The sequence below is a fragment of the Coregonus lavaretus genome (genome assembly GCF_964263955.1).
Source record: "Coregonus lavaretus genome assembly, chromosome: 2".
NCBI lineage: Eukaryota > Metazoa > Chordata > Actinopteri > Salmoniformes > Salmonidae > Coregonus > Coregonus lavaretus.
In genome coordinates, this window is record NC_139989.1 from 30,960,109 (window position 1) to 30,987,475 (window position 27,367).

General features: G+C 44.5%; 1 pseudogene across 1 annotated transcript; it reads left to right on the top strand.

Moving 5' to 3' along the window:
• The first annotated feature begins 359 nt into the window (after positions 1-359).
• Positions 360-27,367, top strand: LOC311102174 (ataxin-2-like protein; annotated as a pseudogene). The gene is made up of 24 exons (XR_014615213.1): positions 360-619; positions 897-1,003; positions 2,204-2,243; positions 2,477-2,533; positions 3,060-3,131; positions 4,301-4,484; positions 4,675-4,796; positions 5,453-5,544; positions 5,867-6,085; positions 7,403-7,713; positions 7,817-7,903; positions 8,026-8,151; positions 8,306-8,383; positions 8,492-8,553; positions 8,631-8,929; positions 14,013-14,079; positions 14,325-14,473; positions 14,601-14,664; positions 14,858-15,021; positions 15,350-15,482; positions 15,690-15,805; positions 23,680-23,856; positions 26,403-26,574; positions 26,669-27,367. The product of XR_014615213.1 is annotated as an ataxin-2-like protein (transcript).

Below are 27,367 nucleotides of genomic sequence, written 5' to 3' on the forward strand. Positions count from 1 at the left end.
TATTGTTTCTTACTGAATAAAGGGGAAGGATGTAAAGGAATGTTACAGTAATTATTGCAGCTTTGGGTTGTCACTAGTTGCCACAAAGTCAAATGGATATATCATAAAAATTAATGAAGGGAAAAAAATCGCTTTTTGGTCATAATTTAAGGTTAGGTTTAAAATCAGATTTTAAGAAGATACATTTTAGAAATAGGCGGGGTTTGGCTGGAAACTAGTGACGACCGCAGTTTTGAGGTCTAAACTGTTCAGCGCGTGCACGTTCTTAGATTGTGAATGCGCACATACACACTCGTACACGCCCCCATCAACCCAGTCAGTCAGCCACGCGCAGACTACAACATCTTTGTGGTGCCAAACCGGCGAATTTGTTTTCCCAGAGTTTTATAATCTATTCAAATTACAAATGACATGCAATCGGAGTAAGCCACACGCAAGAGTATATCTACGGAAAGGAAACGAAAAACTACGTGCTAAAAGTTTTAGCTACAGAAGGGACATTACTGCTTGCTCGTCTAGCTAGCCATTGAGCTAGCTATAACGTGCAAGGCTGTACTACAGTAGCCAGCTAAGCTATCGATCAAGTTCCGAAGAGGCAATGTCTTTTCGTCGACAGAACGTGAGTTGTAGTCGTATCAAGTTGCTAAGCAAGGGTAGCTTGTTGCTACATGTATTGTTTTCTGTATGAATTCTAGCTAGTTTGTTCGATATTTGTTAGCAGCTAGCTTAAAGTTGGCTAGCTAACGTGAGCTTTATCGATGGTGTCCTCATTGACTTACTTGTACACTAGCTAGGTAGCCAGTCTGGTAATGTCAAATACTATTTAGTAGACTAAAGACAAATTGAATCAGTATAACTGTTACTTGAGGTGTAATTATTGGCACGTGTCACACCAGCAACAACCCGGTTCAGGCGGACGAAAAACCTCCAATGGAACGGCAGGGCCAGCAGGGTTGCCCCCTCACATCAGTGGGAGCAATACCAACAGAGCTGTGCCTGGAAGGTAAGCACATGTTCGGCCACAGTTGTCAAGCAAGTCCGGGGATCTGCCACATATCCATAGAGGTTTACCGGTCAATGCGAGGATTAGTGGGCGTGCCCATGTCAAACGGAGGCTTTAACTCGCTGTTTAAAGCCAATTGGAACGAAGTAAATATGATAGATGTATTTGCGGCCAATGGGCACAGAGGGTCTGCTAAATTGACATTGGTATGATTGACTGGTGTCTGAACCAATGGGATAGACGATACATTTGATTGACCCCAATATGCCCATTCACTTTCTGTGGGGAGGGGATTATCGTGTTTTTGTAGTTTTTTTAAGCATTTGCTTTGGATTTTGTTTGGCCTGTTAAGTCGTACGATTTTTCACAGAATAAACAAGACTGCGGAGTAACAGGGATGCACATGACTAAAAAGTATTAACACTGGTTATTTATTGTATTCAACGTGTCTGTCTATCTAGCAATTCTTAAATTAGTTACCAGTTTGCAGTTAGTTTCCTCCTTACTAACTGTCTTGTTTAGCTTGCCAGCTAACGTTAGCTAGACAACAAATAGCTAACTATTGTATTGTACCAAAACAAGCTATTATTTAGATTTTTAATCGTATGACAATCTCGCCAGTTACTCCAAATTGATAGCCAGTTACTAGATTACTTTAGCTAAAATAATTGCACGTTAGCAGGCTACCGCTAGGAAACGTTAGCTACATTGTTAGCCAAATCGCATTAACGTTACCTTCGGTTTTAGCTAACCCTAGTTAACCAGCTTGTGTCAACACAATTGCTTTCGTTAAGCCTCGCAAACAATGTCGAACGACACAGTAATAGAGAACAGAACATGATCCGCTACGGGGCTAGTTTGTCACCCCCCCTAATGTCATAGCTAACTAACGCGTGGATCACCGGCGTCGGCACGCATCCGTGACCGTGATCAGTCTTTTGCCCGACTACTGCATAGACAGGTCTCCTAGACAGATCTGCATAGAAAGTCCTATGACAGATCGAGAACCGCCACGCTAAAAAGTGCGCATTTGATCAACGTAATGTCCCGTGTCCATAATGCTTTGCAAGTTTGCATGTTTGTTAGCTACATTGAAAGTGGTGCAGCTGCCGGCCTATTTCTTGCGTTGCAGCATTTTGCCCCAGAGCCAGCTACACCCATTTGTCTTGTCTGTTGCTAATGTTCTCTCCCCACATTCAGGACAAGAAATACAATGAAGCCGCCATCTCAGCCCTCTCCCGTAAGTCACACATCATGAAATGTAGGCTATCCAGCATGTACTACAGCCGTTTTATGTAACAGTGCATAGCCTAGTACTCTTTTGATGACATAATCTAGGTTGTCTTTCTTTCTCTTTGTTTGCTTCCATACCATTGTACAAAATGTAAACTCTAAAACGTTAAAAGGAAATTGCGGGTAGAGTAAGGTCACATTTTGAAATAGAAGTCAGACATGTTTGTTTGCAACTTGCAGGTATTTGAAGGTGTCTACAACAACACCAGGATGCTTCACTATCTCACAGCTGTAGTGGTGAGTGTTCATTTGGTCAATTAGGCCCTGGTCCACCATGGTACCTTACTTTGATGCAACACATACACATTGCCCTAATGTGCACTCTTTCCACTATTTAAGTTGTCGACAACTGTCTACTAATGTATATCTTCATGAAATGACCAATAACCATATACATTTACATTACATTTTAGTCATTTAGCAGACGCTCTTATCCAGAGCGACTTACAGTTAGTGCATACATTATTTTTTATACCCCCCGTGGGAATCAAACCCACAACCCTGGCGTTGCAAACGCCATGCTCTACCAACTGAGCTACATCCCTGCCGGCCATTCCCTCCCCTACCCTGGACAACGCTGGGCCAATTGTGCGCCACCCCATGGGTCTCCCGGTCGCGGCCGGCTACGACAGAGCCTGGATTCGAACCAGGATCTCTAGTGACACAGGTAGCACTGCGATGCAGTGCCTTAGACCACTGCGCCACTCGGGAGACTTATTACTCTCGGGAGACATATTATTATATATATTTTTTATCCTTCAAGGGCTCCACCTGTGACGTCCGAGTGAAGAGTGGAAATGTGTATGAAGGCATCTTCAAGACCCTCAGCTCAAGGGTAATTTTATACTACCTTGTATTAGACATACAGGGGTGTTCTGCATACCGACAAGTTATAGACCCCTCCTAGAAACATGGTTGTGGTCAGATGTTCACCTTGATCTCAGGTGTATTCATTAGTCGGATTCCATTACAAAACCTAGTCAGTTGCACATCTGAATGCATTCAACCGAAATGTGTCTTCCGCATTTAACCCAACCTCTCTGAATCAGAGAGGTGCGGGGGGCTGCCTTAATCGACGTTCACGTCATCGGCACCCCGGGGAGCAGTTTTTCAAGGGCTCTGGGATTTGAACCAGCGAACTTCTTTCGGTTACTGGCCCACTGCTCTTTACCGTTTACTCTAGGGACTTCAATACCAGGTTTACTCAACAGATACCAAAACGATACTACATCTCTATTGATAAATTGGGTCAATTAAGATGTAGCCTAGGCCTATCCAAAAACAAGGTGAATGAATATTCAATAGGAGTGTGTGCATGCATTGAGTTATTGAGCTTGTTTTGGCTGATTTCATGTTGCTACAGATGACAATCTGTTTCTCTTTTCCCTTACATTTGGGACTTATTTTATTGTACTGATTAACATTTGCATTGAAGTAGCTTATTTTATAAAAAATGTGCATCGTCTACCAGTAATGTTGTCATTAACGAGGCAAGGGGGGGCGGCCCTTAGGAGCACAGTCAGTTCGCTGAGGAAATAGATAATCTTTGGGAGAGACCGAAATAAGAGAATTAATTTTAAAAAATTGTGTAAATCAGCCATTGGCCTACAATAGCTGGAAGCTACCGGTAAAGTGTTCTAGCCTATATTTATATTGTTTTGCGAACAGTAAGTAACAGTTTCAACATTTCTACACATTTGACAGAAGTACCGAAAGTAACAAAAAATCGAGTACCGAACAGTTTATCATGTTCTATTATCGAAAAACTACCGACGTTTTGGTATACCATGCAACACCAGGAAGGGCCTACCTGAAATTGTCCAATAGAAACTTGCTTTCGTTGCAAAACGTTTTACGTTTGGATTAAAATGTTTTGCAACAGACAGTGTTTTGCAATGGAATCAGTGTAATGAATACATCCCAGGTCACATTGACCACTGCCTGCAGTCACTCTTCAGTTAACCTCTGTGGTTCATCCGTGGTCCTAATGTGTTTTTACTCCAGTGTGAGCTGGTGGTCGATGCAGTCCACAAGTGGAGTGAGGGAGGAGAGGCGGATGGAGACGGAGGGGGAGGCTTGCCCCCCTCCCTGCCCAGGATCGAGGAGATCACAGACACCATGATCTTCAGCCCCGGCGACCTGGTCACAATGACTTGCCGAGATGTGGACCTCAACTACGCCATCAGAGGTAAGTGTGTGTGTGAGAGAGAGTGCGTTGTCAGTGTGACTGAAACTGATTCAAGATAAGGATGTATGTTTTAAGTAAGCAGTCGAACTGAATGAGACAGATGGGGAGGGTGAACCAAGTGTGTGTGTGCGTCATTATGTACCCCTAGTAGATGACACATTATACCTTCAAATTTGGGCTGTGTGTGTAGATGCTTTCACAGATACAGCAATCAGCTCATCGCGGGTGAACGGGGAGCACAGGGAGAAGGTGCTGCAGCGGTGGGACGGAGGGGACAGCAACGGAGAAGGCTTCGACCTGGAGACGGACACGGTGAGATGCATAGACACAGTAGCTAGGTTTCCATCCAATTCACAAAAAACTGTTGTGATAAATAGCAAACTTGCCCAATCTGGTTTTGGTGCATGCTCTCTAGACAAGTTTGCTGATAAAGTTGACGGGGTTATATGATGAAGAGCAAGAGAATTTGTATTTGATAACGGCAGCCAAGCACCAATCATCATGTCACCAGAATTCAAATAACACCCTCAATATTTATTGGAAATTTGCATGAAGCTCAATGTGCCCTTAACCACAATGTGAAGTTCATAACTTATTTCATCTGCCTATAAACCCTTTATGCTTTTACACGACGTGATGGTAGTAGGCTACAACAACGTAACATATCATTGCGTGACTCCAAGTTTATTTAGACATGGTGGTTATTATATCAATAGTTACACATAACAGCGTTTCCTCCGCAATTATGGCAATCTATTTCACAGACCAAAGAAATTGTCTTGTCGACAATAGGATGTTTTGACGACAAATTCGCTGTTTCCATCAGGCCTGTTGTGAGTTTTGTGTGTTAGGTAATTAATCTGCATGAAATGGTTGGATGGAGACCTGGTCACTGACGCACGCACACACACACACACTTGGTGAGACACAGGCACACACTGACCGTACGGTTCTTCTGTCTCTGTCAGTCTAATGGCTGGGATGCCAGCGAAATGTTCAAGTTTAACGAGGAGACATATGGCGTCACGTCCACCTATGATTCCAGCCTCTCCATGTATACGTGAGTATCCTCCCCTTAGCTTCTTATTCTGATGTGGAATATGCTCAGGTCGCTTTGTCTATATAGCTCTGTATCATTCTCTGTCTTAGGCAGCGTTTACACAGGCAGCCCAATTCTGATATTTTTTCCACTAATTGGTCTTTTGACCAATCACATTAGATATTTTTCAGATCTGATCTTTCAAAATACCAATTAGTGAAAAAAAGATCAGAATTGGGCTGCCTGTGTGAACACAGCCTTATTCACTCACAACACCCTTTCTTTCTCACACACATTTTTGATTGACCTTGGAAGTCGTATCTCGGTCTTTCTCCCCCTTCAGTGTTCCCCTGGAAAGGGGCAGCTCAGATGGCTTCCGGCAGCGGGAGGCACGCGCGGCCCGCCTGGCGAATGAGATCGAGGGCAGCCCCCAGTACCGCCACCGCACCAACCTGGAGAACGACGATAAGAGCGAGGAGGACAAGTACAGCGCCGTGGTCCGAGAGAGAGACGAGGGGAGGGAGAGGGGCAGCCCCGGATTCCAGAGCAGTGCCGGGAGCAGGTGAGTCCGGAGGGGAATCGCAAGCATACACAAGCTTAGTTGTAGACTCAACACATGAACGCATAAACACAGTTGACAAAACTGCATCTGTGCGAGGATGTAGGCTGCACACTCAGTTGTATACACAGACAGACGTAACGGCACTCTAACATACACTGAACAAAAATATAAATGCAACATGTAAAGTGTTGGTCCCATGTTTCATGAGCTGAAATAAAAGATCTCAGAAATTTTCCATGAGCACCAGAAGCTTATTTAGCTCAAATTTCGAACCCAAATTTGTTTACATCCCTGTTAGTGAGCATTTCTCCTTTGCCAAGATAATCCATCCACCTGACAGGTGTGGCATATCAAGAAGCTGATTAAATAGCATGATCGTTACCCAGGTGCACCTTGTGCTGGGGATGATAAAGGCCACTCTAAAATGTGCAGTTTTGTCACACAATACAATGCCACAGATGTCTCAAGTTTTGAGGGAGCGTGCAATTGGCATGCTGACTGCAGGAATGTCCACCAGAGCTGTTGGCCACTGGCACGCTGGAGAAGTGTGCTCTTCACGGATGAATCCCGGTTTCAACTATACCGGGCAGACGGCATGTATGGCTTCGTGTGGGCGAGCGGTTTGCTGATGTCAACATTGTGAACAGAGTGCCCCATGGTGGCGGTGGGGCTATGGTATGGGCAGGTATAAGCTACGGACAATGAACACAATTGCATTTTATCGGTGGCAATTTGAATGCACAGAGATACCGTGATGAGATCCTGAGGCCCATTGTCGTGCCATTCATACTCCGCCATCACCTCATGTTTCAGCATGATAATGCAAGGCCCCATGTCGCAAGGATCTGTACACAATTCCTGGAAGTTGAAAATGTCCCAGTTCTTTCTCGGCTTGCATACTCACCAGACATGTCACCCATTGAGCATGTTTGGGATGTTCTGGATTGACGTGTACGACAGCGTGTTCCAGTTCCCGCCAATATCCAGCAACTTCGCACAGCCATTGAAGAGTGGGACAAAATTCCACAGGCCACAATCAACTCTATGCGAAGGAAATGTTGCGTTTGCATGAGGCAAATGGTGGTCACACCAGATACTGAGTGTTTTTTTTGATCCACGCCCCTACCTTTTTATTTAAGGTATATGTGACCAACCGATGCATATCTGTATTCCCAGTCATGTGACATCCATAGATTAGGGCCTAATGAATTTATTTAAATTGACTGATTTCCTTATATGAACTGTAACTCAGTAAAATCTTTGAAATTGTTGCATGTTGCGTTTATACTTTTGTTCAGTTTATCTCTCTCTCTCTAGGGAGGGTAAATACATTCCTCTTCCCCAGAGGGCCAGGGAGATGGGTGTGTCCCCAAGCAGCCTGAGGGGCGGAGCCTCTGGTCCAATACCCAATCGAACAGGAGCCCCTGGCTCCTCTAGACCCACCCAGGGTTCTGATAGGAGCAGCCCGCTGTCCGTCAGGGGCGCCTACTCTCCCCACCAGTCCCAAGCCAGCCCCCCAGCCCAGCCCAGTAGCCCTACCCCCTCCTCTTCCTCCTCTCACCCGATTCCTCACTCCATCTCTCACCCACAAGCTCTGGCCGATGCCTCACGCTCTTCTGTCAACGGAGGTAAGGCTGTGTCTGTTTGGGTATATTGAGGGAGCGTGTGTGTGTGTGTGTGTGTGAGGTTTTGGGTATATTGAGTGTTAATTGTGCTCTTTCTGTGTATCAGTGTCGTCCAGAACTTCCCCCAAAGCCCAGAGATCCGTACAGACCAATAGAACTCTGCGCAACCCAAGCTCCCAGTCCTCACCTGCAGGTACACACACCTCATCTGAAAGTGCACAGAAACGCACATTTCCACCACTCATATTCTAGACTATTCACATCCCTCACCTCTCCTTTTCCCTTCTCTCTCCTTCTCTTTCTCTCTCTCCGCAGTCTCTCGCTCTCCAAAACCAGACGACCCTGCTCTGGCTGGCCCCGCCTACCTGGACACTTCCTCCTCCTCGATCGCCTCGGCAACACCCAAGTCCTCTGGCCCCACCCCTCTGTTCACTGTGGATGGTGAGGAGGAAGATGATTACTGCGCTATCCTTTTACAGAATTGTTGTTTATTGATCTATTGAAGTTATGTTTGTGATTTTTAATGATTTCTGTTCCTCTCTCTACCTCTTTATCTCTCTCCATCTCTCTTGCTTTCTTTTTCTCTCGCTCTCAGTGAATGAGATCCTGAGCTCAGCGGCTAAGGAGAGGACAGAAGGCCCAGCCAGCCCTCAGGACGGCAAGAGCGGCAAAGGTTAGCTTTCCTTTCTCTCTCCATTTGACTGGTCCCTGTCATTCCCCCTCCATCTCAGGTCTTTTGAAAAATAGATTTTCTCTCAATGATTTTCTCTCTCCCTCTCAGTTCCCTCAGTCCTGCAGAGAACACAGTTGGAGGAGCTACGGAAATTTGGCAAAGAGTTCAGGGTAAGTGTGTCTCATGTCCATGCATGCCTGTGTGTGACCCATGTATCTGATTCTGACACACTCGCGCTCTCCCACAGCTCCAGCCCAGCTCCTCCCCTTCTGCTGGCCCCGCCTCCTCAGAACCCGCCCAGCCCTCCCCATCAGACTCCGCCACCACAGCCGAGTCCAAACCCGCCCCTGGCCACACTCCCTCCCAGGACCCCCAGACTGGAGAGGGGTCCTCCTTCACCCCGACCTCCACCACCCCTACCCCCTCTCCAGCCCCCAACACCGCCTCTCAGTCATCAGGTCCAGACAGGCAGGCTGCAGGGACACCCCAGCCAGCCAGGACCCCTGGCAGCGAAGAGGGCGGCGAGCGAGCAGAGGGCGTGGCTGAGTAAGTTTGAACAGTGCAATACAGTACAGTATTCCACAGTGCAGTACAATACAGTCTACTCCTAAGTCTAACAGTAGGTATTAGGTTATCTGTTAAAAACTCAGCAAAAAAAAGAAACGTCCCTTTTTCAGGACCCTGTCTTTCAAAGGTAATTCGTAAAAATCTAAATAACTTCACAGATCTTCATTGTAAAGGGTTCAAACACTGTTTCCCATGCTTGTTCAATGAACCATAAACAATCAATTAACATGCACCGGTGGAACGGTCGTTAAGACACTAACAGCTTACAGACGGTAGGAAATTAAGGTCACAGTTATGAAAACTTAGGACACTAAAGAGGCCTTTCTACTGACTCTGAAAAACACCAAAAGAAAGATGCCCAGGGTCCCTGCTCATCTGCGTGAACGTGCCTTAGGCATGCTGCAAGGAGGCATGAGGACTGCAGATGTGGCCAGGGCAATAAATTGCAATGTCCGTACTGTGAGACTCTTAAGACAGCGCTACAGGGAGACAGGATGGACAGCTGATCGTCCTCGCAGTGGCAGACCACGTGTAACAACACCTGCACAGGATCGGTACATCCGAACATCACACCTGCGGGACAGGTACAGGATGGCAACAACAACTGCCCGAGTTACACCAGGAATGCACAATCCCTCCATCAGTGCTCAGACTGTCCGCAATAGGCTGAGAGAGGCTGGACTGAGGGCTTATAGGCCTGTTGTAAGGCAGGTCCTCACCAGACATCACCGGCAACAACGTCGCCTATGGGCACAAACCCACCGTCGCTGGACCAGACAGGACTGGCAAAAAGTGCTCTTCACTGACGAGTCACGGTTTTGTCTCACCAGGGGTGATGGTCGGATTCGTGGTTATCGTCTAAGGAATGAGCGTTACACCGAGGCCTGTACTCTGGAGCGGGATCGATTTGGAGGTGGAGGGTCCGTCATGGTCTGGGGCGGTGTATCACAGCATCATCGGACTGAGCTTGTTGTCATTGCAGGCAATCTCAACGCTGTGCGTTACAGGGAAGACATCCTCCTCCCTCATGTGGTACCCTTCCTGCAGGCTCATCCTGACATGACCCTCCAGCATGACAATGTCACCAGCCATACTGCTCGTTCTGTGCGTAATTTCCTGCAAGACAGGAATGTCAGTGTTCTGCCATGGCCAGCGAAGAGCACGGATCTCAATCTCATTGAGCACGTCTGGGACCTGTTGGATCGGAGGGTGAGGGCTACGGCCATTCCCCCCCCAGAAATGTCTGGGAACTTGCAGGTGCCTTGGTGGAAGAGTGAGGTAACATCTCACAGCAAGAACTGGCAAATCTGGTGCAGTCCATGAGCAGGAGATGCACTGCAGTACTTAATGTTTTGATTTTGACCCCCTCCCCCTTTGTTCAGGGACACATTATTCAATTTCTGTTAGTGACATGTCTGTGGAACTTGTTCAGTTTATGTCTCAGTTGTTGAATCTTATGTTCATACAAATATTTACACATGTTAAGTTTGCTGAAAATAAACGCAGTTGACAGTGAGAGGACGTTTCTTTTTTTGCTGAGTTTATGTAGTATTGTTGATTAGGGGGTGTAACGGTTCAACAAACCTATGGTTCGGTACGTATTAAGGTTGTGGGGTCACAGACAAATGTAATGTCATCCACAATGTTCAGCATTCACAATGTTCCTTGCATTGTCTGTTGTGACCGGATTGTTATGTTGGGCCTCAAGATGTCCACTCCGATGCTGCGTTTGCAACCATGTGGGAGGCGGGAATTTACCAGTTGTGAAGTTGTAAATACCAGTTCGACGCATTCATGTGATTTTAACTCGTTGCGAAACGCCGATTGGCTAATGGCCAACAAGCTATAACCATAAACTAAAAGTACAACTATCATGCTTGTAAATTATACAGTGCCTTGCAAAAGTATTCATCCCCCTTGGCGTTTTTCCTATTTTGTTGCATTACAACCTGTAATTTCAAATTGATGTTTATTTGGATTTCATGTAATGGACATAAACAAAGTAGTCCAAAATGGGGAAGTGAAATGAAAAAAAAATTGAAAAAATAAATAACGGAATGGTGGTGCGTGCATATGTATTCACCCCCTTTGCTATGAAGCCCCTAAATAAGATCTGGTGCAACCAATTACCTTCAGAAGTCACAATTAGATTGCACACAGGTGGACTTTATTTAACTAAGTGTCACATGATCTCAGTGTATATATACACCTGTTCTGAAAGGCCCCAGAGTCTGCAACACCACTAAGCAAGGGCCACAACCAAGCAAGCGGCACCATGAAGACCAAGGAGCTCTCCAAACAGGTCAGGGGCCAAGTTGTGGAGAAGTACAGATCAGGGTTGGGTTATAAAAAAAATATCCTAGACTTTGAACATCCCACGGAGCACCATTTTAAATCCATTATTAAAAAATGGAAAGAATATGGCACCACAACAAAACCTGCCAACAGAAGGCCGCCCACCAAAACTCATGGACCAGGCAAGGAGGGCATTAATCAGAGGCAACAAAGAGACCAAAAATAACCCTGAAGGAGCTGCAAAGCTCCACAGCGGAGATTGGAGTATCTGTCCATAGGACCACTTTAAGCCGTACACTCCACAGAGCTGGGCTTTACGGAAGAGTGGCCAGAAAAAAGCCATTGCTTTAAGAAAGAAATAAGCAAACACGTTTGGTGTTCGCCAAAAGGCATGTGGGAGACTCCCCATACATATGGAAGAAGGTACTCTGGTCAGATGAGACTAAAATTGAGCTTTTTGGCCATCAAGGATAACGCTATGTCTGGTGCAAACCCAACACCTCTCATCACCCCGAGAACACCATCCCCACAGTGAAGCATGGTGGTAGCAGCATCATGCTTTGGGGATGATTTTCATCTGCAGGGACTGGGAAACTGGTCAGAATTGAAGGAATGATGGATGGCGCTAAATACAGGGACATTCTTGAGGGAAACCTGTTTCAGTCTTCCAGAGATTTGAGACTGGGATGGAGGTTCACCTTCCTGCAGGACAATAATAATAATATGCCATTTAGCAGACGCTTTTATCCAAAGCGACTTACAGTCATGTGTGCATACATTTTTTTTGTGTATGGGTGGTCCCGGGGATCGAACCCACTACCTTGGCGTTACAAGCACCGTGCTCTACCAGCTGAGCTACAGAGGACCACAATGACCCTAAGCATACTGCTAAAGCAACACTCTAGTGGTTTAAGGGGGAACATTTCAATGTCTTGGAATGGCCTAGTCAAACCCCAGACCTCAATCCAATTGAGAATCTGTGGTATGACTTAAAGATTGCTGTACACCAGCGGAACCCATCCAACTTGAAGGAGCTGGAGCAGTTTTGCCTTGAAGAATGGGCAAAAATCCCAGTGGCTAGATGTGCCAAGCTTATAGAGACATACCCCAAGAGACTTGCAGCTGTAATTGCTGCAAAAGGTGGCTCTACAAAGTATTGACTTTGGAGGGGTGAATAGTTATGCACGGTCAAATTCTGTTTTGTTGTCTTGTTTGTTTCACAATAGAAAATATTTTGCGTCTTCAAAGTGGTAGGCATGTTGTGTAAATCAGATGATACAAACAAAATAGGAAAAATGCCAAGGGGGGTGAATACTTTCCCAAGCCACTATAGAGTTCAAAAACCACATTTAATAGATTGCTTTATATAAATAATGTTTTGTTGCATTTAACTGCCGAAAATGCTGTTAGAGGCCATTTCCTTAGTAGGTGATGTCAGAGGTCAACATGTGAGTGCTCAGGATGATAGATGAGTTTCCTAATAGTAATTACCAGTTTGAGGGCCGTTCAAGTGGGTTTGTCCCCAGTCGTATGTGGTAAATTCCCACTTCGCTCTTGGTTACGAACGCACCATGACACTGCCTCCTTCAGTGCCAGATGCGCGTCTGTACCAAGGTACATCGCCCACTCCGGGGTAATGTGATTGGCTCACTGTTAAGTAAGCGCAACACTGGGTGCATAGGCCAATTCATTGGGAATTTCTGCTTTGGTTTGTGTATATATAGAGCAAGTAACCTGTTTGCTGTAATGGGTGTAAGAGTGTAAGTTCGTAACGTAGCTCGAGCACTTTCATGAGGTGCTGAAACCTCTACTGAAACCCCCTATTCTCAACCACTGAGAATGGGCGCATATCCGCAGCTATAAACCAGACTGTAGAAAATATTAACATAGCCTACCTATCGTTCTTGTAATCTCTTTGGCCCAGTCAGTCAGCTGCCAAGGGCTGCTTGAATGCAGAGGGCAGACGATGTGTTGCTGTTTCTTTGAGTTTCCATCTTGCTGCAGTATACTGGGGTGACGACGACGTCGTCGTAAATGTGTCAACATATTTATAGGCTATTCTCATTGAGCAGTGGCGACATACAGTTAACGTTTTATCCACAACTCTCTGTCCATTGCTGTTGTAGTCTACTAGGAAGCCAAAATGTTCAGAAACTGGAGATTTTAATGATAACGGAGGATCCTCCAATTCTGGTTTATCGACCCCACCACTCGCCATCGTACAGAACTAGTTCCAGGCTGTGTCTCACAAAAGAACAGTTTGAAATGCGTAAATTTAAGATTAGAATTTTGATTACAACATGCGCATAGGCTCTAGTTGTTTTAACGGAATAGCCAACAATGTTTTTTCAGCGCTGATTTACTCAAGAGGCATAGGCCTACAACGCAGTGTATCCATTCGGGTTCACAGTGCGGACCGAACTGAGGTCCCTGTACCGACCGGTTCGGTACGAATAAGTGTACAGTTAAACCCCTAGTGTTGATAAGATGTGTTGACACACTTATCTGTAGGTATTATGCTAGGGCTGGGCGATATATCATGAATACCGATATGAATCCACATACTGGTATGTATTTGTACAGTACCGTATATATAGCAATATGTTGATACAGTGCTAAATTAAGTCAAAAGTGAGCCCCAAGCTCAGGTGGGCAAGGTAGTTGCCATGTTGAGGATGTATGAGAATGGATGTATGGAAAAGGGATTTGAAAGATGATTTGGAGTCCTCATTCCCCTCTCGCTCTTTCCTTCGGTGTGTTTTTTTAGTCAGGTGAAGAAGTCTACGCTGAACCCCAACGCCAAAGAGTTCGTCTTCAAGGCACCCATGACCCTGGTCTGTCTCTCTCTCTCTCACACACACACACACACACACACACACACACACACACACACACACACACACACAGAGGAAAGTAGTTGAGAACAAATTCTCTCACAACCTGTTTGGCCAGGAGTTCAACTATATGTTCAGACACATATACTCACACACCAAATGTAACTGTGTGATTTGTTCAACTAAACACACACTCACATTATCTCACAAACCAACCTAAACTGTGCGCGTTCTCTCCTCCCCAGGTGAAGCCGTCCCCAGCCCCCACCCCCCGCGGCCCACTCCTCCCAGCCCCTCCGTGGTGCTCCAGCCCCCCCCGGGACAACAGGCCATCTACAGCACCCCCTACCTGTCCTACCTCTCCCCCGTACAGCTACAGGGACACTCTGTACAGGTATGACTAGGACTGAGGCTGTGTGTGTGACTTCTGTCTCTGAAAAATAAGCATTAGTGTGTCTGGGGTGTTAAAAAAAAATGTTTATACATTTGAGGTTGGGGCCTAACTGTCCTTTGTTTCCTAGGCTCCACAGATGTATCAGTACACCATGTCTACAGTCCAGCAGGGGAAATATCCCAGAGCTAAAGGTATACACACTCACACCATTCTGTTACCTAATCAATAGGTTGGTCGCAACACTGTCATAACCGTTCACTCTCTATTCAATGTTACGCTCTTTTAATTTAGCAACTCGAGAACATTTGAAATCAACAAGTACAGAACTATAGACTAAAGTTATGATCACAATGATCAATATGTTAATAACCCTCTCCCCCCCAGGCCAGGTGGTAGGCCCTCGTCCGGACCACCACGGCTCTTCTCAGCCCCAGATGCTCCAGGCTGCAGCGTCTGCAGCAGGCCCTCCCCTGGTGGCCTCCCCCTACCCCCAGGCCTACCTGCAGTACAGTCAGGTCATCCAGGGCATGCCCCACTACCCCGGACAGGTAGCTAACTACCATGCTAATGTTGCTAATGCTAACCAGGCCATGCCCCACTACCCTGGACAGATAGCTATTGTGCTAGTGGTGCTGGCGCTAATACTTATCCACGCTTATAACAGCATAGGCCCGGAGACCCACAATGTGTGTTGTGGATGGAGGTTTTGTTTCAATAACATTTTCATAACATTTTCTTATTCCCTTTTCTCACTCTTTTTCTTTCTCTTCTGTCTTTCTTCCTCTCTTCTCTCGCCCCTTCTCTCGTTCATTCTCCTCTTCCTCTTTTTCTTTCTCTCTCACTCCCCCCCCCCCCCCCCCCCCCAATCTGTGCTAGCCGGTGTACTCCATGCTGCAGGGTGGGGCCAGGATGTTGACTCAGGCGGGCCACCCACAGGCTCTGGGCCCCCCAGGCCCCCAGTACCCCGGACAGACAGAGGGGCCCCCGGGACCACAACAGGCCATGTATGGTAAGATAACGCACAGTCTGTTTTAAAAGTACACTCAGCAAGACTTCATCATTGTAGTCGTGTACTGGACAACGTCCTGCTTACAGACATTCGTATCAATACAATTCATTTATTCTAAGACTGTCATTGTTCAAGGCTCTTTGGTTTGTAAATTATGTTTGAATCCACATACTTGAGGTTCAAGTTAGTCTTCCATCTGTTTCTTAGCCCCCCAGCAGTTCTCCCACCATTCTAGCTCCATGCACCCTCCCCAGCCCTCCAGCACCCCCACTGGGAGCCAGCCCCCTCCCCAGCACACTGCCCCCAGCCCTGGGCATGGACAGGTAAACCAACCAGCCCAGCATTGTGTGTGTGTATATGCATGTATGTTTTTATTTTATTTTATTTTTGGTCATTTAGCAGACGCTCTTATCCAGAGCGACTTGTCACATACATCGGATAGGTGCAGTAAAATGTGTTGTGTTGTTTTACAGGGTCAGCCATAGTAGTACGGTGCCCCTGGAGCAAATTAGGGTTAAGTGCCTTGCTCAGGGGCACATCGACAGATTTTTCACCTTGTCGGCTTGGGTATTCGAACAAGCGATCTTTCGCTTACTGGCCCAACGCTGTAACCGCTAGGCTGTGTGTGTGTGGGGGAGTGATTCACGTACTGGTGTAGGAGCGATTCCGTCTTGTCAGTGTCTTTGCTGCATGTTTCCTGTGCGGAGCCTGTAATTAAAGTGGCACTCCAGCAGTGTTGGGGGTTATGCGTTACAAAGTAACTTGTTACATAATCAGATTACTTTTATGAGTACATTTATGAGTTCAAATTAGGTAATATTATTAATTACTTTGTATAAAAAAAAAACTTGTGCGTTTCTTTCAGAATCGGGCACGTATTTCCATGATCCGATCTTGATTACTTCTTTCATTTAGTTCTCGAGCAAGCGGAGAGCGGCTGTTTTAGAGAAATGTCATAACTGCTGCTGTCCATAGAAATGTATAGAGGGCGCACCTCTGATCTTTGCTATTGATGGCTTCTGTGATAGCAAAGCCCATAGAGGGTTTTTCCATTTAGTGGAAAGTGTGCCCTTTATACATCTCTATGGGTCGTGTACGTGCGGTCTATAACCAGAACTGGCAGTTCGAGAGAGATTTTGAAAGAAAAGAGAGAATCTGTTCAGATGTTTGGCTTACAGTCAGGGCCGGTGTTTTGGGCGGGCCTTAGGGGGCCTGGCCGACCTTACCCCGTAACTTCTTGCCCGTCCAAATAAAATATTGAAATATTGATCTTTTATTTGACCAAGATGTGCGACGACAGAAAGACACATCAATCTCAGATATAGCATCCAAGCGAGCGAAACGGCGCTCCTCTGTCTCAGTATGTGTTGTCGCCTGTATAGAGCCCCACAGTGGAGGTGTCATAATACCCATAAAACCTAGCGGTCAAACAGGGAAATGGTTCCAATCGTTTTTCTTTTGATTAACCTGGCGTGACTTTTCTCTCAGACAAGGTGACTTTTATCAATATATTTAGCTCTATTTACTCTGATTCAAAAATGCTAATTAGCATAAAAGTTGACATCATGCAAGACTACAAATCCCTGCAAGCTCTTGCATGTCATCTCTAGCTGACAACTTTGCTAACAGGTATTGTGTCAATGTAAAACTTGCACAAGACAGTTAACATAATTGTCCATTTAAAGAAATGTAGCCAATTTATTCATTACAACATTTAGCTAACATTAGCTACTTAATCCAGAGATTCTTACCTTTGCCTCGATTCAGCAGTCTCGACCAGATCATGGCATTTGTAGTTCTTTATGGTAGCCACATTAGCATTTCATTTTGGTGGGGGTAAATACAGGCAAATATATTGAAAAAGTTACCTTGTTTCTAAAAATAAATCTATGGGGAAAATGAATGGTGGAAAAACGATAGGAACCATTTCCCTGTTTGACCGCTCGGCTTTTGGGGTACTATGACTCATACAGTGGTACTCTATCCCCTCCTTTGGTACAACAACTCCCATCGTTAGGGCGGAGACGTGCATCATTATATACATATGTCTGGTTACAGCCACTTGCGAATTGGAAAGGAAAGTTGGTGGGTGCAGTGTACTGTTCGGATGTCTGGGTTCCCCTAAATTGATGTTTTGCCAAAATTATATAATTACTCCTGTCTAAATAAACTAATTCAAAATACTTCACCAGAGAGCATGCTTAGCCACAGAGGATCATTAGCTTCTTAAAAAATAAAAAAATGCTGTGGAGTGCATTAGCCTATGCCTGTTTGGGAAGCCCGCAATTTGGGCAGCACGCGTGGTAGGCCTAGATGATTGAGTTGCGGCTGTCAGTGAATAGCTAAAATATGTGTGAAGATAATGTCTCAAGTATAATTTAAAACATTCAGACAAGAAGGGGAGGGGTGTGTGGCGAAGATATGGTGCGTCTCTCCCCAGAATGCATGCGCTCCGCTCTCCAGAATGCGCTCAGCTGTCTCCTGCCAATTCATGCGCATTCATTGTTTCATTGTGTGAATTGTTTGCCCTTTAATTGTTTATTTTTATCAACTCCCCATTACATACAGTACCAGCCAAAAGTTTGGACACACCTACTCATTCCAGGGTTTTTCTTTATTTGGACAATTATCTACATTGTAGAACAATAGTGAAGACATCAAAACTATGAAATAACACATATGGAATCATATAGTAGCCAATAAAGTGTTTAAAGAAAATTTTAAATATATTTGAGATTTGAGATTCTTCAAAGTAGCCACCCATTGCCTTGATGACAGCTTTGCACACTCTTGGCATTCTCTCAACCAGCTTCACCTGGAATGCTTTTCCAACAGTCTTGAAGGAGTTCCCACATATGCTGAGCACATGTTGGCTGCTTTTCCTTCACTCTGCGGTCCAACTCATCCCAAACCATCTCAACTGGTTTGAGGTCAGGTGATTGTGGAGGTCAGGTCATCTGATGCAGCACTCTCCTTCTTGGTCAAATAACCCTTACACAGCCTGGAGGTGTGTTTTGGGTTATTGTCTTGTTGAATAACAAATGATAGTCCCACAAAATGCAAACTAGATGGGATGGTGTATCGCTGCAGAATGCTGTGGTAGCCATGCTGGTTAAGTGTGCCTTGAATTCTAAATAAATCAGTGTCACCAGCAAAACACCATCACACCACCTCCATGCATCGCGGTGGGAGCCACACATGCGGAGATCATCCGTTCAGCTACTCTGTTTCTCACAAAGGCACACCTGTTAATTGAAATGCATTCCAGGTGACTACCTCATGATGCTGGTTGAGAGAATACCAAGAGTGTGCAAAGCTGTCATCAGTGCAAAGCTGTCATCAAGGCAAAGGGTGTGTACTTTGAAGAATCTGAAATATATTTTGATTTGTTTAACACATGATTCCATATGTGTTATTTCATAGTTTTGATGTCTTCACTATTATTCTACAATGTAGAAAATAGTAAAAATAAAGAAAAACCCTGGAATGAGTAGGTGTCCAAACTTTTGACTGGTACTGTATGTCACTAGTGGGCCTAGTAAATGTACTGTTAATCCCCGTCATTTGGTTACGTACATTTTTGTTAATGCATGTATTAATTAGTGGAAACGTTGTTTGCAGAGTTCACAACCTGCTACACTTGTGAGCAAGTTTTGGTTTATTTCATAACCATCGAGTTTAGTAAACATTTTTCATTGTCTTTTGTTTGGAGTGCTCCATTGTGAGCAATGAGCATGTGTCTGGTTTCTCTGTCCGGATGATGTTGAGCGAGCGCGCGCCTGAGCATAGAAGTAGGCCTACCTGGCCTGCTGCCCGCAAATGTAGGAAAGTGCCCATTTCCACCACTAATAAGCTGTGCTTCTGTCATTTTTTTCTTCACCTCTAACAGTAAGTCTGCTTATTATGAACTGATGATCCCATATATCCAGTGGAAACATCATTAAAAAACGTATATTTGTCCTGAGCTCTGGAAACTCTTGAGGGCACGGAATAGGCTAGTTGATACAATGTTACACTTCACTCTTGATAGCTCAAGACAGATAGAAAGGGAGGCAGACAGGCGGAGTAGAGAGATTAATACGATTGAAAGAACCTGAAATTTCATCAGGATATTTCTTTAACGTTTTTATTTGTCTGCTTTAGGCCTATGTATTTTACTTAGTTGACGATGGAAGTTCTAGGCCTACTGGTGCATTGGCCTGTAGGCTATCTGAATTCCATGCGCTCCTTTCTTTAGCCGCCAATGGATCACGGTGCATCTGTGTCCATATGGCAGAGGCTGGTGCTCTTGCATTAGTTTAATTATAACTTTTAGATTATCATTTTAATTCAGATTTAGGAATTAACCACGTGACAATTATTTTGAGAAACAAAATGTTATTATTGAAATGAATTAGTAAGTAGCCTATCTTTTTGGTAGAGACAGCACGGCTCGCCTTGCGCCCTCCAACAGTCAAACAAATGCTGAGATTTTTTGATTTTTCATGAAGGTAACGCAATGTAATATAACATGTTACTTTCCACACAAAGTCATATTGTAAAGTAACGTGTCACTTTTGTTAAATACAATGTATAATATGTAATTTATTACTTTTCCAATTAACTAACACTCCAGTCTCCTTTTCACCTCTTAACATCTGATTTACTTAACAAAAGGCACATCTCAATAGGTGGGTCCAGCGTTCATCATGACATGGCAGGGTGGGGTTTCCTCTTTTGTTCTCTATTCCACAAGCAAGGGGGGAGGCTGATGACATCACAAATTCCTATCAGACCAACTCCTTCAATGCCCTACTCCTTGAAGTTTGCAGTTTAAAAAACACTATTTTTCTCAACATATATATATATATATATATGTGTGTGTGTGTGTGTGATATATAATATACACAAACACACAGTGGGGAGAACAAGTATTTGATACACTGCCGATTTTGCAGGTTTTCCTACTTACAAAGCATGTAGAGGTCTGTAATTTTTATCATATTCAACTGTGAGAGACGGAATCTAAAACAAAAATCCAGAAAATCACATTGTATGATTTTTAAGTAATTAATTTGCATTTTATTGCATGACATAAGTATTTGATACATCAGAAAAGCAGAACTTAATATTTGGTACAGAAACCTTTGTTTGCAATTTCAGAGATCATACGTTTCCTGTAGGTCTTGACCAGGTTTGCACACACTGCAGCAGGGATTTTGGCCCACTCCTCCATACAAAACCTTCAGGTTTCGGGGCTGTCGCTGGGCAATACGGACTTTCAGCTCCCTCCAAAGATTTTCTATTGGGTTCAGGTCTGGAGACTGGCTAGGCCACTCCAGGACCTTGAGATGCTTCTTACGGAGCCACTCCTTAGTTGCCCTGGCTGTGTGTTTCGGGTCGTTGTCATGCTGGAAGACCCAGCCACGACCCATCTTCAATGCTCTTACTGAGGGAAGGAGGTTGTTGGCCAAGATCTCGCGATACATGGCCCCATCCATCCTCCCCTCAATACGGTGCAGTCGTCCTGTCCCCTTTGCAGAAATGCATCCCCAAAGAATGATGTTTCCACCTCCATGCTTCACGGTTGGGATGGTGTTCTTGGGGTTGTACTCATCCTTCTTCTTCCTCCAAACACGGCGAGTGGAGTTTAGACCAAAAAGCTATATTTTTGTCTCATCAGACCACATGACCTTCTCCCATCCCTCCTCTGGATCATCCAGATGGTCATTGGCAAACTTCAGACGGGCCTGGACATGCGCTGGTTTGAGCAGGGGGACCTTGCGTGCGCTGCAGGATTTTAATCCATGACGGCGTAGTGTGTTACTAATGGTTTTCTTTGAGACTGTGGTCCCAGCTCTCTTCAGGTCATTGACCAGGTCCTGCCGTGTAGTTCTGGGCTGATCCCTCACCTTCCTCATGATCATTGATGCCCCACGAGGTGAGATCTTGCATGGAGCCCCAGACCGAGGGTGATTGACCGTCATCTTGAACTTCTTCCATTTTCTAATAATTGCGGCAACAGTTGTTGCCTTCTCACCAAGCTGCTTGCCTATTGTCCTGTAGCCCATCCCAGCCTTGTGCAGGTCTACAATTTTATCCCTGATGTCCTTACACAGCTCTCTGGTCTTGGCCATTGTGGAGAGGTTGGAGTCTGTTTGATTGAGTGTGTGGACAGGTGTCTTTTATACAGGTAACGAGTTCAAACAGGTGCAGGTAATACAGGTAATGAGTGGAGAACAGGAGGGCTTCTTAAAGAAAAACTAACAGGTCTGTGAGAGCCGGAATTCTTACTGGTTGGTAGGTGATCAAATACTTATGTCATGCAAGAAAATGCAAATTAATTACTTAAAAATCATACAATGTGATTTTCTGGATTTTTGTTTTAGATTCCGTCTCTCACAGTTGAATATGATACAAATTACAGACCTCTACATGCTTTGTAAGTAGGAAAACCTGCAAAATTGGCAGTGTATCAAATACTTGTTCTCCCCACTGTATATGTATGCATACCCATGGGGCGGCGCACAATTGGCCCAGCGTCGTCCAGGATAGGGGAGGGAATGGCCGGCAGGGATGTAGCTCAGTTGGTTGAGCATGGCGTTTGCAACGCCAGGGTTGTGGGTTCAATTCCCACGGGGGGCCAGTAAAAAAAAAAATATATATAAAAAAGAATAATGTATGCACTCACTAACTGTAAGTCGCTCTGGATAAGAGCGTCTGCTAAATGACTAAAATGTAAATGTACTTTACTGTATTTATACTTGGAATATTTATTTTCAGCAGGATAAGTTCAAAAATCACTGGAGGACGTCTAAGGCCCCTATTTACATTGACCAGCTTGAGAGGCCCCTATTCAGTGTTTGCCATTAGCACCGGCCAGTCGGTTAGACTCATTTTCAACCCACTACTTTTTCCACTTCATTAACTAAGCTACTTGTCATTTAAAAGTTTAAATTCACTAGTTCGTCGAGCCCTGTCCCGCTAGAATGAACAATATGCATATTCTAGCGATCTATTAATAGGATAGGCGCCTGTCAGTCACAAAGCGAGCGACTGAACAGCACGTGTTGACTAGTTTATCAAAGGTGTCGAACTGACTGAATAAAGTCGATCTATATCCCTTTGCCATTTATAAATCATATAACGTGGTTATATTTACATGGTATCGCATCGGGACAAGTAAAACAAAAGATTACCTAGGTTTCCATTCGTAGGATGTCGGGGCTTGCCAAAAGTGAGTGACTTGTCAGTCAGTGTATACTACCGAATCGCATCGGTGAGAGCCGTTCATTTGGCTCCCTAATTTGCATAGGTTATTGGTAGGCCTAGGCTTTTTGGCAATTATCTGCAGATACATTATGAAAACATTTGATGAAGATGGTGAATCATCACCGCAGCAATAGGTAGTGGGGAGCCTCATTCTGGTCCAAATATGATAATTAGGGCCCTCATGGAATCCAGGCATTAAAACGGAATTCAACAATATTCAGAAATGTATTGACCTTAGGAAAGAATCAACTAAATGTATTGATTCAAATCATCAAAGATGATGATTAGTCGATAATTTGAGTCAGCTCTCTAGTGCTAGGGAAAAAACAAAAATGTGCACCCCTTTGGGTCCCCAGGACTAGGGTTACAAAACAGTGATTTGACCTTTTTAAATTGATTTTTTAAGATAATGTGAGCTATTTACTTAATCTTTCTGTTTTTAATAAAATATGTAATTTGAAGAACAAACATCGTTCTGGCAATTCATATCTTGCAGTAAAACCGATAATACAACTTTAATCTCAAGACGCAAAATGTTTCAAGTTTAATGTTCCCTTACTTAGAAAATAGTCCTGATATCCAACTAACAAACTGAATTCCTACATTTTATGTAATTTAAATTGTGAAATAGCCTTTCTACACAATACAACACATTTTTCCATCTGGGAGGTAAACTCAATAGTTTTCAATAATTTTGCTGTGTATTTCAGATGGAATCAAGGCATTAGAATGTACCAGAGGCCACCAAAATGGAGCACCTTCGAGAGGCACCTGGCTGGCTAGTTTTTATATTTGGCTGGCTAAAACACTGCCTATTTATCCTGACCAGCCTGTTTTCAGTTTACTGTATGTTCCTGTGTGTGTGTGAGAATATAGAGTATGTTTGTCTCATTGTTGTGTATCACGTGTATGTGATTTCCTAACACACTTCTCTTCCTCTCTTCAGTCGGGCCAGGGAGGCCCCCAGTCCATGTACCACTCTGGGCCCCTGCCAGCGCCCACACCCCCTAACATGCCCCCTGGCCACAGCTCTCCCCAGGCCTCTTACCCCATGCAGGGCTACAGCCTGCCCACCCACCAGCCCATGGCCCAACACTACCCAGGTCTGGGACAGCTCACACAGGTAATAAACACCAGGCTACTCTGGACCCACAGCCCACATACTCTCTCCTCTCTCTCTCTCTGGAGAGTTGAATGTAACAGATCTAAGCGAACAATGATACTAAGTCAAACAATAATGTGACAATATCAGATGTAGCACAAGTCAGAAGTCTTATTTGTTTCAATTACGTAAGGCTGATACAAGCTTCACTCCGTTGATCTACGCGTGTGGGTGGAGTCAGATTTTTGGGGAGCAGTGGAAACCTGTTGGTAACGTGATGCCCTCACCAGTCCGTGTTTCCTAGACTGCCATTCACAAGTCTTCTCATTTGTGGTGAGAGTTACGTTCGTCTTCCCTTGCTAATAGTAACTAGCTGGCTTTAACCTGGCTAAAAACAGTACGCTAGCTAGCCTTTTTAGCTTACCACATCTCCTTGTGAAATAATCAGATTTGTAGTTAAATATAATGTGCCATGGCAAATATTGTTATACTTGCCAGTGTAACCTACAACAGTATCTCAATTTGATATGGTCCTTCAATGTATTTGCTCCCATATCAGCTAAAAATAGTGTAATATCACGGAGAAAAAGCTGTTTTTACTGTTTCAAAATAGCCTGGAATCACAGTTATTACCTCAACAAAATACCTTTTTGTGGGGATTCTAATAAGGCAACAATGTTTGGTTTTGTTTAAACAGGTGCTGAGATTATAGTTGGTTATCAATGCAAAATGCTACTTTGCATAGCCTATGTAGATCAGATCAAGGAACCAAGCAACAGCTTCATTGTCTACACAACACAGAACTTTAAGCCCGAGCCCTACCCATGCCTGCGACGTTCATGCCCTACCCTACCCAGGCCGATTGCTTCTGCCAAATGTAAGGCCCTGCCCAAAATAACTTCCTCTATTAGTAAATCCATTAGCTGCTCTTGTCACTCGCTCCCTGCGCGCAGCTCGCTCTAAGTCTGGGTATCGATAGCTACGTCTCAGCTGGGGCTGCTCTGCTCAATGACGAGACATGAGAGAGCAGTTAGCCACTTTTGGTCACGCTAAACTCTTGACAGCTCAAGGAACATTATATTCTGTGAAATAATCTCTCCTGTCTTTATATTTGATGTTGTAGCACTTCTGACACCATGCATGTCATGATTGTCGTGGTCCTCTGTAGCTCAATTGGTAGAGCATGGCGCTTGTAACGCCAGGGTAGTGGGTTCCATCCCTGGGACCACCCATACGTAAACATGTATGCGCACTTGACTGTATGTCGCTTTGGATAAAAGCGTCTGCTAAATGGCATATTATTATTTATTATTATGATCTTAGTCAGGCCTGTTGGGGTTGGTTAGAAGTGCTCTATTAACTTCTTAAGGATTGGACCCTTTTTTCAATTTTCGCCTAAAATGACATACACAAATCTAACTGCCTGTAGCTCAGGACCTGAAGCAAGGATATGCATATTCTTGATACCGTTTGAAAGGAAACACTTTGAAGTTTGTGGAAATGCGAAATTAATGTAGGAGAATATAACATTAGATCTGGTAAAGATAATACAAACAAAAAACATGCGTTTTTTTATAATCTTTGAAATGCAAGGGAAAGGCCATAATATAATATTGCAGTTTAGGCGCAATTTAGATTTTGGCCAATAGATGGCAGCAGTGTGTGTGCAAAGTTTCAGATTGATCCAGTGAAGCATTGCAATACTGGACTATTTTGTATCAAGTCTGCCCAAATGTGCCGAATTAGTCAATTGATACATTTTCAAGTACATAACTATAGAGAACATACAAAAATGATATGGTAATACAAAATTTAAGTTTACACACTCCCAGGAATGTCATACATGATGGAGCATTAGCTTATACACTAACTTTCACACATCTAGAAGACTGGGCGGGGTGGGTGTGGAGCCAGAGACCGCATGGGTTCAAACTGTAGAACCCAGTTCCTACATTTGAATATAAAAAACATTTATTTTATCAAACAAAATGATGCTACATTTTATCTCTGGGACCCTTAGGATGAAAAATCAGAGCAAGATTACTGAATATAAGTACATTATTTACCTTCAGAGGTGAATGTATCAAACCAGTTGCCGTGATACGTTTTTTTGTTGTTGTGCACTCTCCTCAAACAATAGCATGGTATTTTTTCACTGTAATAGTTACTGTAAATTGGACAGTGCAGTTAGATTAACAAGAATTTCAAGATTTCTGCCCATATGACATGTCTATGTCCTGGGAAGTTTGCTGTTACTTACAACAGTCATGCTTATCACATTAGCGCACATTAGCTCAATCGTCCCGTATATGGGACACCGATCCCGTAGAGGTTAACACTGCCCCCACAATGAACTCTTCGTAGTCAGATTTGGAGCTGCGCCATAGTCGCCAGCAATGAAGGTAGGACTACGTTCTACAAGGAGCCACCCATTTTGTGAATTAAAACAACATTTACGTACAGCGTTGCGCTCAATCTTTCCATCTCCGTAGTCTGTAGACCACTAGTCTTGAATTAAATATGGTTGTTAGAAAGGGATGACACCATCTCGCCCCCTCTCGCCCCAGGCCCACGTTGCCCAAGGTATGTCTGGCCCCCACCACCAAGGAGGCCACGGCCCGCCCCAGATGATGCTGCACTACGCCCCGCCCCCACAGCAAGGCCCAGGCTCCTCCCAGCAGCACGGCCCTCCTCCCCAGCAGGGGGCGCACCAACACTACTACATCCAACACCCACAGGGTAAGTAACTTCAAGTAATGCAGCTACACATCTCCAATAGAAATTAGCTTTACATTTCCAGATCTTCATCAGTGACTGTTGTTCTGTGTTCTAGCAGTACAGGTGCAGGCTCACCCCACCCAGCAGCTCTCCTTCCACCCCCCTGGAAACTGACACCCCTACCTACACCTAGAGGACCACAGAAGAAGCAGGAGACAGAGGATGGGAGGGGAGCTGAGGACAGCAAGCTGAGGCCCCCAGTCCCTACCTGAGTCTTCATGACTGACCCAATCCCATTGAGGGACACAATCAAGTTGTTCTCTGATCGTCTGAGAACTGAAGCCCCCTTCTGGAACTACAGCCGCCACATTTCCCCCTCCTCTCGCCCACAAAATAAGCAACTTGTTTTTTTCCCAGTTTTTTACCCAGAGTTCTTTTAGTTAAAGAGGGAGCGAGAGAATAAGAGAAAGAGCCCGTCAAAGGCTCCCGTTCTGCTACTCTGTTTGGGACGGAGAAAAAAATAATTTACTTTGTTTTTATGAAAGCCTAGAAAGACAGTCATCCTCGCTAGCTGGTTCCATTTTTAAGTTGAGAGGATTGACATGGCAAAATAATCGTCTCACAGTAGACTGAAGCGACTCTGCAGAGAGTTATAGGACTTATCACAATGAAACTTGCTCCCTTTTAACCCCTACCTACTTCCCTTTACCTCCTCCCCATCTCCCTTTCTCATTTTACAGGTAACATTAATAAATAAACTATTAAAATACCAAAAAAATGGAAAAATCATACAAAAATAAAGTTTTAAACTCAA